Here is a 15,483-nt window from a genome sequence, read left to right as displayed (position 1 = left end):
GGGGGGGGGGGAAGTGATAGAGCGACTTGGTGGAAACCTGGCATTTAGCCAGAGTCAAACCATCACAATAAGAAAGCGGAAGAAAATTTCAGGATACATTATTTCCAGATGGGAAGATAATCTGTAGTGACTGCACAGAAAGGCAAAACCAGAATAAGGTGGGAGAAGAAAAATTATAAAAAATTAATAGATCGTGGGAAAAGTGAAAAGGGTAAAGCAGTGTAGAGGAAAATGCTAAAGAATGGATAGAAACATTGGAATCTAATTTTAATTATACAGTTAAATTAACTGTAAAGTTTAATCAGAGTGAAAGGTTGAAACTTTGCAAACCTTAAAAGTGAGATGTAATACACAATTTATCTGAGAGATAGTTCTAGCCTTGTGTGTGCCTCTCCTCATGTTGTAGAGATGTTGTGATAGGAGTCTGGAACTAGCAAGGCCTCATAACTTTGTCTTTTTAATATTTTTTTATTTAAGATTTCCCCTAGAAAGAGTGAGTTATTGTGGAAGTTAGAGCACCAGTGGTCAGCCAACACCAGAAATTTCATAGTTGTTAGAGGTGTCAGAATTGTATCAGGAGGAGAAATAATTGGGATTTTTTTGGAAAAAAAAATCCAAAAACCTACAGAGAAACTTCCCCAGTATGCATTCACAACTTAGAATAAATCGTTAGGTTCAGAAAATCTTGGCTGAATATTAGAGCTGCTCTAAACAGAGAATAGTATGAGATTTTTCTGGAAATCCTAAAACTTCAAATGCTAAATTAATTATTAAATTTAGTTGAATTTGAAAAGCAGTAAAAGTTAATATCTACACTGTAGATAGCATCTAGGCAGTGTATGTAGTTTTCCTTCAGATAACTGTAGAATGAACAGAGGGATACTATTTTCAAATGAGTAGGAAATTGCTAAATTAGCTGTGAAGTTGATACAGTAGCACAGGGATAAAAGCTTTATTGAAATCTTGACTTAAAACATGTTTGCTTGCTTTATATTATTAACACTTCACATCTATCATACATAAATTTCGTAGAAAACATGTTTAATGTGTTTAATAGACAATGGGTGCCTTTTTATTTATTCCTATATTAATCATTAGAATATATACAAACTATTCCAATCTTTTTAAGAAGAAAACGCTTCAATAGTTTTCAATCAAGATTGTTTGTGACATGGAATATTTTAAGACATCTCAGTTTGTTGAATCAGCGTCTTCTGAAAAGCAATTTTGAGAGGTTATTCCTAACACTCTTTAAACTTCTATACAGTAATGAAGAGTTTTCTTGGAGAATACTACTCCCTGATGTCAGATGGCATGTAAACTAGTGGGGTATTACAAAAAGCTGTGCAATACAAGTGTTTGGTGCTTTTTCAAAATAAATGACCTTTTCTTTGAAACGCTTCATCCTTAGGAGAAGAACTTGTGTTATCAAGTGAACTGAGGGTCCTAAATCTTGAGGATAAAGAGTTCAAATCTTTGTGTATAGCATTTGCCAGTACGTCCTTGCCAAAGATCTTCATCTTTTCACTGATTGCACAGGAAAGGTGGGTCTGTAATTTGGATTTTCTCACAGACCCCGCTAAAGTCAGGTATCTACAGTTTTTTAGGTGTTGGGTGGAAGAAGTTCACTGAATGTCAAAATTAACTGCAAAATTCATCCTTCCTTCATCTTTCCTGGAGCCACTCCATATTTGAATAAAAATCCTCTACATATGATGATCTACCTCATGCCTCTTCCAGAATTATGCTTGAATACTTTCAGTTTTCTCACTTATTTTCAAAATGGAGAATTAAACACAAAGTAAAAGATAATTCCTGGCTCATGAAAAGGGCAGTATTTAGTAATATGTACCCTAGTTGGTACAATTTATTTTTTTTATGCAAGCTATCACATTGACTTCAAAATGCACTTTTTATCAGTATTTTACAAGATTCCTTTGAAATTAAAGGATTGTCTGAACTTGTTTTCTAATAAACTAGGATTCTCTTTTAAAGCTAATCCACAAGGAAGATAAACACATCAGAAATTAATTTAAAACAGGAAGAATTCCTAACAGAAATTTCTTAGAAATATTTACTCAGTGGTAATTTTTACTTCCCTCCAGCTGTGTCTTAAGGTCAGATTTAGTTATGAATGAAATGTAAGCAGAACAGAGTATCAGCCATAATTTTGCATTTGTTTTAAACATAACCAAGGCACAAGTTCTTTAAACCTCTTGTCTCTGTTTCTAGCTTTTTGAGAGTTCCTCTAATGAAGGGAAGAAAGGAAGGGATGATGCAGTTCCCTTAGTGTTGTTCATTAATACTAGAAACTAAGTTGGCATTTGGGACTAATCGCTCTCCTGTTCTCCGTGATGCTCTTTCATTGTTCAGCTCTGCAGTGATATTAACCATAATTAACCATAATTGCAAATATGCATTTAACCCTTTCTATGAGCTATGACAGAGTAACCTTTAGTGAGGTTACGTGTCAGTCACACCAGCAGTCATACAGCTGTCTGACAGGGGCCTATGGAACCTATTAAAACTGCACGAAACCCTCCCATATTGTTATGAGGACTCACTCAACCTTTTTGGAATTCATTTTCCCTCATTATAAAACAAAATTTGAGGGATAACAGGATCAGAGAAGAGCATGTTTCTTGATCAGGGTAGCTTGGAAAGAGCCAGGAAATGCTAGAGGATCATTCCCTTGCTGTTTTGAATTACATACATTAGCTTCAAATACTTTTCCTGTATATTTTGGTTGATACCATTGACAGTAGACTACAAAACTGTCATAAGAAATCCTCAGCTATTGAAAGGGAATTGGGATTTACCATTATGTCGTTGCATCAGTTCTGGGCTTTTTTTTTTTTCTTATAATTTGTCTTGGCCTTCATATGTGAATATGAGCAGCTTGTCACTCAACATTTTTCTCTTTCTATTTCTCCAAATATGAATTGGAAGACAGAATAATTTCACACTTTTGAATGTATCTTCATTCAGGTTTGTAATGCATTTATACACAAGGGAGAGTGTGACTCTAATATGTGGGTCCAAACAGGGAGTCAGCCAGTTACTTCCCACTTATTTCTGGAATCTCCCTGAATGGTATTTCATATGAAAGTAATAACATAATATGCATTACTTCTCATATTGAAGACTATCAAATAAACTTATGTGAAATTTTAGTACTGATAATGGAAGTTGTCAATCATATCTAGCATTCACCTTTAGTTTTAATGAAAAATGACATCTAAAATTGACATTTATTTGGGGCTCTTCATGCTGACATTTATTGCTACTGATAATTTTTTTGTTGGTTTTCATATTTCCTTGCATCATTTGGTGTTCCTTATCTATGTCTAGCTGCAAATCTTTTGAAGAAAAAACATTAAAGTTTAATTACGGTTTTCATACACATTTACATAATTTAGCCTCAAAATAAAGTTGTAAGACTTGTAAAAGTACAAAATATGTATACAGATAAACAGTGGAATTCACCAAGTCTTTACTGAAATCAGTTCCATCAGACTTCTGTCTCTACAAGGACCAGAAGCATTACTTTTGAAGTTTTCACAGTTGTCTTTACTGAAGAAAAACAGATTCAGATGTTCATGTTCAAGCTGAAATTTATCTTTTGCCGAGAATTTTTCTAAACAGAACTAAATGAATGTGCAATGCTAATAGGTGTAGGAGGCATAGATCAAGAACAAAATACCAGGCTACTAAGCTTTGAAAATGTTTGCTATTTGTATTTTCAATAATAAATGACTTCTGCTTTCCACACATTTTGTTGTGTGGAGATACATTTTCATTAGCAGTTTGTGTGACTCAAATCTTTGACATCTGAATTTTCCCTCACACTCAGCACTTTGCACTTCTAAACAAAAACATATCTCCAAATATCATTCTTGAAATATTTTTAGGTCTGGTTATATCAGATTTGTCTCCAAAACGGAGTAGAAATTATTCTATTCTATTCTATTCTATTCTATTCTATTCTATTCATGTTTTTAAAATGACACTGCCTTTACAGTTGCCTTAGCATCAGAAAAACATTAATTTGTATACATGTTTCTATTTATTTTTCTCAAGATCTTCTCATTTGCCTTGTGGGTGAGGAAAATAATTTCCTTTTTTTTTTTTTCTTTTCTGAATACTACACACTTTCTCCAGAGTTGAAAGTACAAAGTGTTGAATTGATTTCCCTTTCATTTTTCCCATATTTGAGCAGGTGTTTAAGTTTCATCATGCTTCAGATGTGTCAGTTGAATCTTCTGAAGCAAGGGAATTGACAGAATTTTCCCAATCGTTGTTCATGTACCATGCTGACACCAGCCTGGAAAACTTCTGTGTCAGAACATGTCTTGGGGGAATATGCAAATATTTTTAGGAACTCTACTCTCTGCATATCACACCAAATTCGAGGCTTTCCTTCCTTTTCAATTAATTTGAATGTATACGGGTAATAAACAAAAAAAATTTGTTCATATCAATATGATGTCTAACCTTTAATGTGAAATCAACTAATAGATGTTTATGATGAGAAATTTAATGATCATGTGATAGATGTGGTTGCCCTTGAATTGGAACTGTAGCAGGTGTCTACACAGGGATGCTGTGCTGAATCAATGCAGACAAATACATGGCTTTTCCAAAAAATATGTATTCTTACAGAGCACTGTTTAGTAGAAAAGGCCCCAAAATGACACACTTCCCTTTAAATGATTGGAAAGTGGACAATTTTTCTTGTAAATACTACTAGAGGGATTCTCCTTGTAACATGGGGTATGTACTTAAACTTGCCAGGACACTGCATGAGATCTGCTTCTTCACACACATAGCTTAAAACATTTTTCTTGATTTGCAGGAGGAAGGGGACTTGTACTAGTGCTTTATATGAGATTCCAGTCATTGTGAAAATCTGTCAGTATTTGCAAATCCAGACCACAAAATTATCACCATTGACACTTTTCTCACATCTTTTACTCCAGGTTCTTTAGGCTCTGCACAACACTCTTCCAGCAACCTCTTCCACAGCACTTACGAATCACCAGCTAGTCAGGTGTGTCCCACCAACCTGGACATCACATCATTCCCTGTTGACCTACTTAAGAGAGGATTCTTGCAAGTCAGTCTTGCACTCTTCTTGACAATAAAAATTCAAGAGCATTAATATTCACTAAAAGAAAAAAAAATGGTAGGTTTACCATTTTGAACACAGACACCATATTTTCATCAACTTGTTCATTTAAAACCAGGACTTGCTGGCCTTTGTCAATTTAAATAAATAAATAAATAAAGCTAGAAAGCCTGATTACATCTCACACAGAGAAGAGAAGCCTTCCCAGGATGCAGAAAACAGATAACACCCACATGGCTCCTTTTGAGTCTTCAGACAAATTCAGATCAATTGATCCTTAGGATGCTGCCTTTCAAGTCATCCCATTCCCCCCTCTCCCACTTTAATGTTTCTCTTAAGTCTTTTGCGAACTTCTGTTTTTTGTTTGTTTTTTTTTTTTTCTTTCAGCCATCAGTAGAACTGTAGCTGTTTTGAGCTTACTAAGAGAAGTTTCCCCATTCACTATTGTAGTCTGTAGGATTGATGCTGTGTCTCTTGGTAAAAATAACCTGAAACACTTCCAGAACAAGGTCACTTTCTCCACAAGTATTATTGCTTGTTTAGGTTTCCTTTCTGAAAATGAAAATCAGAAAATTAAAGCAATGAAAGCAAACAAGAAACTTTGGACATATATTTATCTATATATCTATCTATATCTATATCTATATCTATATCTATATCTATATCTATATCTATATCTATATCTATATCTATATCATCTATATCTATATCTATCTATCTATATCTATATCTATATCTATATCTATATCTATATCTATCTATATCTATATCTATATCTATATCTATCTATATCTATATCTATATCTATCTAAATCTATATCTATATCATCTATATCTATCTATATCTATATCTATATCTAATCTATATCTATATCTATATCTATATCTATATCTATATATCTATATCTATATCTATATCTATATCTATATCTATATCTATATCTATATCTATATCTATATCTATATCTATATCTATATCTATATCTATATCTATATCTATATCTATATCTATATCTATATCTATATCTATATCTATATCTATATCTATATCTATATCTATATCTATATCTATATCTATATCTATATCTATATCTATATCTATATCTATATCTATATCTATATCTATATCTATATCTATATCTATATCTATATCTATATCTATATCTATATCTATATCTATATCTATATCTATATCTATATCTATATCTATATCTATATCTATATCTATATCTATATCTATATCTATATCTATATCTATATCTATATCTATATCTATATCTATATCTATATCTATATCTATATCTATATCTATATCTATATCTATATCTATATCTATATCTATATCTATATCTATATCTATATCTATATCTATATCTATATCTATATCTATATCTATATCTATATCTATATCTATATCTATATCTAATCTAATCTATCTATATATCTCAGAATCACCTTGATACACAGACAGTAGAACAGCTACAAGGAAAAGAGCACAGATTGTAGTCAAAACATTTTATTTTTATCATCCAGTCTATCTGCCTGTCTGATCTCCTCTATGAAGAATTTGCATGAGTTTATTAGAGGTTTTTTGCATAAGAGGCTCAAGTGTATTACTTTTTATGTTCTTGGGATTAAGGATGACACCAAAGTGGTGAAAAAATGAAGAATTTTGTTTCCAACCTTCCAACTTTTCAACCCGATTCCTTACTGTTAGCTAGTGCTTTTCATGGTGCCTGAATCACAGTTATTTTTCACTCCTCTGTTTTCTACATGTTCTGACCTTTTCTTTCATCCATTAACTCGGCAAGTACAGGAGAACTTTATAGAGTTGATCCAGTCCTTTGTTCTTTCCTACAGTAATTAACATTTCCAGGAGTCCATCCATCCATAGACTGAACAAAGCCAGACCTGCCTTTAAAATCTTATAAACCCAATATACTCAACTAGGTGTACCAGGAGTCTTCTGTATTAATTCTTCAAACATGTTGCTAAGTTGTGCCGTTTTCTTCATAGCTTTTCCATCTTTACAACAGTGGAAGCAGAAAAAAAAGAATCTGGTTCTGATCAATTTTATTGATAAATTTTATTCTTATCTCTTTCATCTTAGCAGAATCCTTATACCACATATTTATTTTTTCCACAGCTACCTAAAATGGATTAAATATAAAGCTTGAAATAAACTACAATATCTTACTTCAGTTAACCTTTAGCTTTGCATCTTGCACCTATCCCACTTAATCTATGTTGTATGAAATTTGAGGACATCATATTGTTACGGAGTATTTAAACATCCTAATAGACGGAGTAATTTCCTTCAGATTTGAATATGCTAAAAAAGAAATATCCACATATGAAATAATGAATTGACTTTGGTTTCTGCAATTTATGTCTTTCATCAGGCATTACATTAACTCCATCACATTTTTATAGCCGTTTTAAAGTCAGAGTGCCACGGAAAATAAATTATTCAGTGTGAACAGATTTGGGGGGTGATTTTCATAAGCACAAAGATTATTTAAGTGCTCAGCTTTCATTTGTAGTCTTCATGTTTTGAATATCTTCTCCTCAGTAAATGCCATCTGAACTATTGTTGATGTCAGTTTATGTTACATAAGAAAAAAGCATATACTGATCTATTCCCTACAACAATTTTTAATTGAGGGTCCATGTAGGAAAAAATTAATAGCATGAAGTCACTGGGTAAAGAAAAAAACTGCTTATACAAATTCATCCAATTCTGGGAGACAACATGCAAGCAATTACTGCCAGCCAGACATAATATGCAAACAACAGAGAAAACATTTTCTGAGCCATTGCTTCTTGGCTTTCTCTGAACCTTTCAAGTTGATTTCAGTGATTTCTTTTAGAACCAATAATTACTGGATTAATTTGATTTGGGGATTACAGTATAGCCAGACAACAAATCTCCAGAAATGAAAAATAATTTGGAAGCACATAAATTACTGTATCTGAGAACCATTGACCTAGGAGGAAGATTGGCCTACTTAAAGAGGACATGGAGACACCCACCAACACATAAAAAGGCCAAGTAGGAGAACAGGTTGACAAGCTGTCAAATATCACTACAGGTGTCCCAGTGAGATTTTCACTTGTAAGGATAGTTTGTTCATTCATCTGTAACTGAAATTAACTCTGCTTCCATTTTTTCCACGTAAACCCAATAATACATCTGAGACCTTTTAATTTATTTTCACTGTAGTCCTTAAGCAACTTCATTAACTTCTTGTAAAATTCTATTATTATATTAAAATTAGTTAAAAAATATATTTCTTTTTTTGAAAGATTGATCCAATTTTCCCTAATGAGGAAGAAAAAATCACACAGATCCTTAACTGTGAACTCCGTTAGGGAAAAGGAATTTTGGTGCCACACTGGATTTATGTTAGTTTCATATTTATTCTTCTCAACAAGTTTGATACAGTAAAACATTGTGGTTTTCACTTTATTTAGCCCTCAAATCCTAGGGAACACATTTTAGGAGCTTCTCTTTTCTGTACACATTTACCATCACAGAATATACTTTTTGGAGCTTCCTACCTGAGAATTCACTGAAATGATCACTTACAGCTCCTCAGATAAGTGATTTCTTTATTAGGTCATACAGAGGTATAAAATACTACAGTTAAATGTAAAATTAGGACCTTAGGAAGAAAAACACATATGGCATGGAAATTTAGTAACGCGAATATTTTTCAATGCACACAGCAGTCAGAAATCCCATTGGATGTAGACAAATAAGAAATACTGTTTCACGAACCAAAAGACAGGCAAAAGCTGTATACAGTCCTTTAACATCAGGTAGGGAAACAGAAATAATGGAAATGAGTCAGCAAAGGGACTATATTCAGTGTAATGTTATGGGAGAGACAATTAATTCTTCGATAGATTGCTGTTCTGCCTTCCTTTTATGTTTTCCCCCCTCAATCTAACCTAATAAATTTAATCTTTAAATTCAAATGCTATAGCAATAAGTACATGTACAAAATAGTTGTAGATGTGGATACATATGGTGGTGGAACTCCTCGCTAGGCTAGTTTTGAACATGTGAGGGGAGTGCGAATTATTGGTATAGTGACAGTGGAGTGCAGTTTGCTGGTCATGAAATCATTAACTCCTCACAGCATCAATTTGTTGCGAGGACTGTGTTCACAGTGGTGCCAGACAGTATACTGAACACTTACAGCCCTCACTGACATCAACTAAATAAATTGTGAGCACTCAGTGCCAATGTTACTCTGAGCATAGGACTATTGGAATTCTTCAGAACACAAATTTAGATTAATTTCACTGATTTATTTTAACAGCATCAGTTATCAGGTTTCTCCAAGGCTACTCATTTATGTTAATTCTGGGCTTTTCTAAACCTTGATTCTTCTGTTAATTCAGTTTGTGTGAAATATACAGAAATAAACATTATAATATAATGTAATAGCATCTAATAATATATTTGTTCAATACATAGCTAAGAAAATAAACTCTCCTGCCTCACCGAGTGGGTGTTTTACCCTGAGAGTTAGAGGAAATTAAGAGTAGATGACAGGTTGCTGTCAGTTTACTGGTCTGAACGGAATAGTCACACCATAGACATGGAAATGGCTGCTTTCCGTTATCCCGAAGGCTTTCATATTAGAACAAAATGTTGAAATTTGTGCATTATGAACTAAAAAAAAAAATCTTTTGTAACCTCATCCTTTTGACAGTAACAGTGATTTTTCCACTATGTCTTCTCATTAACAATATCCTCTTTTGACTCTGTTAACTACTCCATCCATATTTTTTTTTTTCTGGACAGTTTCCTGTTTCTTTTGGTTTATTCAATATTTTGAGGTTAGCCTACTTTGTGATGTTAGGGTTTATGTATATTGATCCAGTCTCTTAACAATTTCATCTTACTTGTGAATTACATCCTCATCTTCCACTAATACTACATTCATCTGATTTTTTTTTCCATTATCCTGATTATTTTGCTGCCTTTAATGCTTTTATTTCTGCAAATGGATTCTTTGATTTTTTTTTTCTCTTTTCACATAGCGGGCTGCCTTGTTCTTTTTCATTTGGTTTGTTTTTCTTCCCCAACCTGTTCATATTCCAATGTTAATTTATTTCAGTTTCAAATGGTTTTGATTTTAAAGTAAGAGTGGAACCCTCTCATAACAAAATAAATGCCATTAAAGAAGAAATTTTGGGAGGTTCACCAGAGCTAGAATTGCCATTGTAATAAATTGTTTCTTTAATTCTCTTTATACAAATTTTGCTGATAAAGAAGTGTCCTAGGCTCAGCAAAGAATAAAGGGTTAATCAGACTCTAATTTGCTTCTACTGAGTTAAACAGTTGCATGTGGTCCAAGATGTTAGGCCATGATCTAAGTGGCAACTTTATGCAACATTAAGCATATGAATAATCAAGCAGATTTCCATTTCCAGTTACTTTTCAAAGACATCTCCAAACATGCTTAGCTTTGCCTATTTTACCTTAGTATCTGCATGGCACAATGTGGCAGCAGCATATGCTGAGGGAAGGCTTAACAGGGAAAAAGAGGCATGGAAGTTGTCCTCGCCATGCGGTGAGGTTGCAGCTGTACAAGTCCCTTCCTTCAACATTTAGATGGAGCTCTTTTCACCACTGTACACACTTGGACTCTTTTCAAGTAGTTCTATTTTTAAGGACAATAACTTGTTTTGGAGTTCCCTGGACTGTGTCATTGTTCCACAGTGAACTGTTATGTTTGGGTATGTGCTATAGAGAAGTCAGGAAACAAATGAGATGGGGTCCTCTGAATGGAATGAGATTCTCGTTAGGACATGTGCCTGAGCATTCCACTGCTGGTGGCAGGTGAGGAGGGATTGCAGCTCTCTGGGAGCCTCGATTACCTTTCAGGTTTCCAAAAGAAAATGGACAAACCTGACTCTCGTGGTTTTCTCCCTGTCCTCCTCCAGTCCTATTTTGCAGACAGCGGATGATTTCCAGCAACACAGAATGAGAAAACTATAGTCAGAAACGTGTGCACCTAATTTTTTAGGAGGGTTTTGATTCAGTTTCCACCTGTACTTTGAAGCAATCTTCATGAAGTAGTGATGTATTTCAAAACATCCAGGCTGATCTATTCCGTCTTTGTGTTGACTTGGTAGAGGTGATAGTTCCTACCTCTGTTCTGAGTCATTTGCTGGTACTGAAAGATGTTCAGCTGTCAACATGGTTTTTGATGACAGGAGACCAAATCTATCAAAAAATATACCTTTTCCCAACTCTCATTGTATACTAGACTAAGTTAATTTTTGGAAAATAGTTATCAGCATGGTTAAAAATTTATATCTTTAAACCACTGTGGGTTTTGAGAGTTTTAACTTTAGTATTATTTGAGCAGTATTTTATTCTTACTGTTCCACATCTTTTAACAAGCTCACTTGTTAATTTGTGTCCTAGCTGAAGAAAACAGCTATTTAGCCAGACTTTTTTTTTTTTTTTTTTTTCTTTCCACATTGATACAAGACCTGTTTACCCACTTTAGTAATAAGATTACACTGTATTCACATAGGTGGAATTGTCCTCATTACACTTATGAAGCTTTTGTATTTGAAGGGAGGTTTGAATCCTCCAGTACAAAATGTATATTATCATTGAAGGTAAATTAAATGTATTGTTTAAAAACAACAACCAAAAAATCAAATGGAAAATGTTAACAATTTTAGTCTTAATTTTCTTCTGTGGATTCCAATAGTGATGATTACCATATCCATTGGTGTACTGGGAAGGCTTCCCATAGTAGAGATAAATAATACTTTCTAATGAACAGTGAACAATAAATAGAAAAATAAAAATAGATGAGGCATAAGAGACCAAGATAAATATTTCTCCCCATGTGGCTAATATTAAAACTTTATGCTACAATACTACACTTATGAAAAGGTTAGGAAAGCACTTGAAGAGAGGAAAGACAGTGTGTTCTATTAATAATTAGAACATTTTCCTTGAGCACAGCAACAAACTTAAACAAATTGCAGAAAAATATTAAAATGTAAAGAATTTAAATTAATATATGCCACTTTTATTTATTACAACATCAGATTTTTGAAATATTTGGTATCATTCCCAAAAGACTTCTTTGTCAGCTGGAAGAAGAGACGGCTTGAGATACTGAGTTGTTGTAAAAAATTATACAAAAAATGCATGACTTCAGTTCCTTTACCAAGACAGAGGAGAAAACTATAGTTCACTTCCTTTCTTCTTCCTGGATTCCTATTTTGGGAGAAATTGAGCACATAAAAATTTAAAGAGAAGAACTGCCATTTCATTTGGAAAAACAAATTCTAGTCCATTGGACTAAGAGGCTAAATAGTGTCATTTTGATAAGGCTTCACCTGTAGAAAGAAACTATGCAGGATAAATCTGTGTTCACCCTTGCTTTTCTGCTGTGTGTTCTTGCTTTGTGAATACACCTGGACTGGTTTGACTGATTACTATACCTAGTTTAGTAAAACACCCACTCAGTGAGGCAGGAGAGCCAGGGCACTGATCAGTACCCACGGTGCGGTCCTGCCCTCCGGCCTCTGCCTTGGGGGCATGAGGATTTCACAGGCAGGAAACAGCAGTTTGGGATGGTGAGGGAAAGGTCTCCATACCCTGGCCATTTGGGCAGACCAGGAAGACAAACACCAGTGGAAAATGTTAATTGTGTTAAATGTAACGAGTTGTCTTGTTTGTCACTTCAGTTTTTAAGACAGCATTTGTAGACAGATTAGTAGTTTGATAAATTACTAAGAAAGAGTCTAGAGGCAGCACAAAATATGTGGGTGTGGCTGCAAAGGCAGTTGCATTTTAAACTGTTCTCCGGTACTTTGTCTTATAAAGGAACTAGTTCAGCTTTAGGAGCATGGTAGAACTTGTCGTACTGATAGCCTCAACATGATATTAAGACAAACACACAGACAAAGCAACATCCAGAAGCAGAGCAAGCAAAGAGAATGCCATAACCTTTGGCTTCAAGAAAAGCCAAATTTGTAAGCAGAATATCATGCCCAAACCTGTAAACAATTGCCATGAATAAAAATGAGAAAATGAAGGTAAAACTCCTTTATGGGGTGAGTGGGGGTGGGGTGGAATAACGTGAGAAACTGTTTCTGAAGTAATGAAGGGGATACCAAAACAGTTGATGAAGGTATTTGATAACAACTGATCCGAGCAGAGCTGGAAGATTTTGCTTGAAACCAAGAAACACAAGACAGAGTAGATATATTACAAATCTGAGATCTATTACATTCACAGATAACTCTCTGAAAAAATCTATTTTCTAAGAAATAGTTTTTGTCTTGTGGGACAAGAGACCCCAAGAGACCCCGGCTGATGGAAGGTATTTTTGAGAAACAGAGTATGCTTTGCCAGAGCAGAGCAGAATGAACTGTCCAGCAAGAGCAACAAACCAAAGCAGCTTGTGATTAACAATAAACATATAGGCTAAATGAAAGGAATCAAGAAAACAGAACAGAGAATTCATCACATTAAATTTTAGCCACCTAAAAATTAGGCATATTCTAAAGTGGTCATATCTAGTTAGTGGAGAAAACAGCTTCCTCTATTGGGTGTATCATTTCAATCTAAATCAAAGATAAGTGGGACTAACAGCTTTCTAAAAATGCCTGTCTCTTCGCCTTTACAAGTTTTAAAATTTTACTTTAGCAGGTCACTTCTGAATGATTAATATTAGATGAAATAAAGGACTTGTCTCAGTGTAATTACTACACTGGGAAATAACATGGAAAGAAGGGACAGAACAACGTCTCACCTTTCAGTCATGAGCCTAAGTTTTTGAAATAAAACCACTTTTTTTTTTGTCCTACAGTGTCTTCTGAAATGGAAAAAAAAAAAAAAAAAAAGAAAGAAAGAAGGAAAATATAAGCAGTGATTAGTGATTCAGCAGACCAAGATCTCCACTGAAGATATCTGCAGTTTGATTCTAAGAAACGTAAAGACATCCAGCATACAGAATCTGCAGAAAGAGGCAACCATTCAACTGCCACATTTGCAATGATGCCATTAGATTAACGACCAATTCAATTCCAACTGGTATACAGAGTCATCTGCAATGTAATTCGAGCAACACTGATAAACTGCAATATTAGATCAATGACCAATTTGATTCCAGATGGATTGTGGAGCCAGCCACAATGTAATCCTAGCAGCACTGATAGGCAGAGAAATATGACAGTGTTATAACAATGTACACTGAAACTATCTGAGGCCAGTGGGAAAATGCAGGCTGTCAATAAGACACCATAAAACAAGAGACAGCACTGTTTGGAGTTTGCAGTAGCTGACAAACAGAAGCACCACTTGCTGTAGGGAAGCATAGCAATACAAACTACTTGACTGGTCAGAATACAAAACGAGTCCATCCTCAGATGCAGACAAAGCTGGTTCCTTCCAATAATCTGAAAAGAACAAATAATGCAAAGATAAAAAAATAACCTCATCTTCCACTAGGTAGTCCACAGGCATGAGAAATGTGAAGTTAATTTATCCAGTGCAAATATCCTCCTTTTTATTTTATTAAAATAATTTCTGGCATATTGAATTAAACAAATCACACTCTTGGCAACTGTTGCCACATACCATAGAGGCCTATAGTTGGTTATGCTTGTAGGCATAATTACTATCACAAAGATCCTCCAATGTACACTGGATGAAACACTAGAGGCATTGGCAACCGTCACAGTTGTACATGATGCTGCTGTTGTTTGAAAGGATAGATATTCCAAGAAAAGTTATGTCCAGAATCATGGTATTATACTGCAGCAAATTATAAATAGACTTGGGAAGCCTGATGTTAGGTTGAGCTCAGAGATGTAGAAGTTGATCAGAGCTGATCCCTTGTTTATGCAGGTTTACCTTTTAGGAGCCATGGTAATATACAGACAGAGAAACCAAAGCAATTTGAAAAATGCTGGCCAAAATACAGGAATAGATGTTTTCATGTTCAGCACACAGCTATCGGGAGTCTCAAACCCCTTAAAATATTAACATAGCATAGAGCAGCATGACACTTGCAACAAACTGAGTTGAAAACCTAAATGATGCACCAGATCTGAAGGACAGAGCAGTTAAGCAGAGCACCCAGAAGCTCCACTGTGGCGAGTCTTCAGAAATACAGCTGTAAAACAAAAATTGCTTAGCACTTTGAACAGTTCCCAAGAATTACAAAGATGACAGGCTCAAATTGTCAAAGAAAACTTTTTTTTTTTTTTTCATCATCCACCAAACATCAGCAGATTGTTGCGTTTAGTTTCCCAGGAACCTTAGAAACTGACCAGCCAAGCTCTCCTTCCTCCCCCCCCCC

This window comes from Athene cunicularia (genome assembly GCF_003259725.1).
Source record: "Athene cunicularia isolate RWA chromosome 3 unlocalized genomic scaffold, athCun1 chr3_part1, whole genome shotgun sequence".
Lineage (NCBI taxonomy): Eukaryota > Metazoa > Chordata > Aves > Strigiformes > Strigidae > Athene > Athene cunicularia.
This window is presented reverse-complemented; position numbering follows the sequence as displayed.